Raw genomic sequence first — 398 nt, forward strand, 5'->3', positions numbered from 1 at the left:
AATGACTCCATCGCTTACGATCCAGTGAAAATGCATTGTCAGAGTCAGAATCAGAAGCGGGAGAATAAACCAATCACAACACTCGATTCCAAGCATTGTGATTGTTGGTTCTTCCGTTTCTGCTTCCGACTCCGACAATCTAGTTTTCACGAGATCATAAGCGACGGAGACATAAGCGGAGTCGGAAGAAAATGGGAACGGTCTGATTCTTCTGACTCCGATTCCGTCGAGCTTATGGCTCCGCTTACGACTCCGATCTTTGATTTTCACTAGGTCATTCATAAGAGCTCTTTCGACTCCGACTACAACTCCGACTCCGTCGCTAGTGAAAACCAGCCTTTAAACGTCTCCACTGAAGTAGTAATGTACGACACTTCAGGGCACCCTGAAGTTTAGTA

Source organism: Montipora foliosa, chromosome 5, assembly GCF_036669935.1.
Source record: "Montipora foliosa isolate CH-2021 chromosome 5, ASM3666993v2, whole genome shotgun sequence".
Classification (NCBI taxonomy): domain Eukaryota; kingdom Metazoa; phylum Cnidaria; class Anthozoa; order Scleractinia; family Acroporidae; genus Montipora; species Montipora foliosa.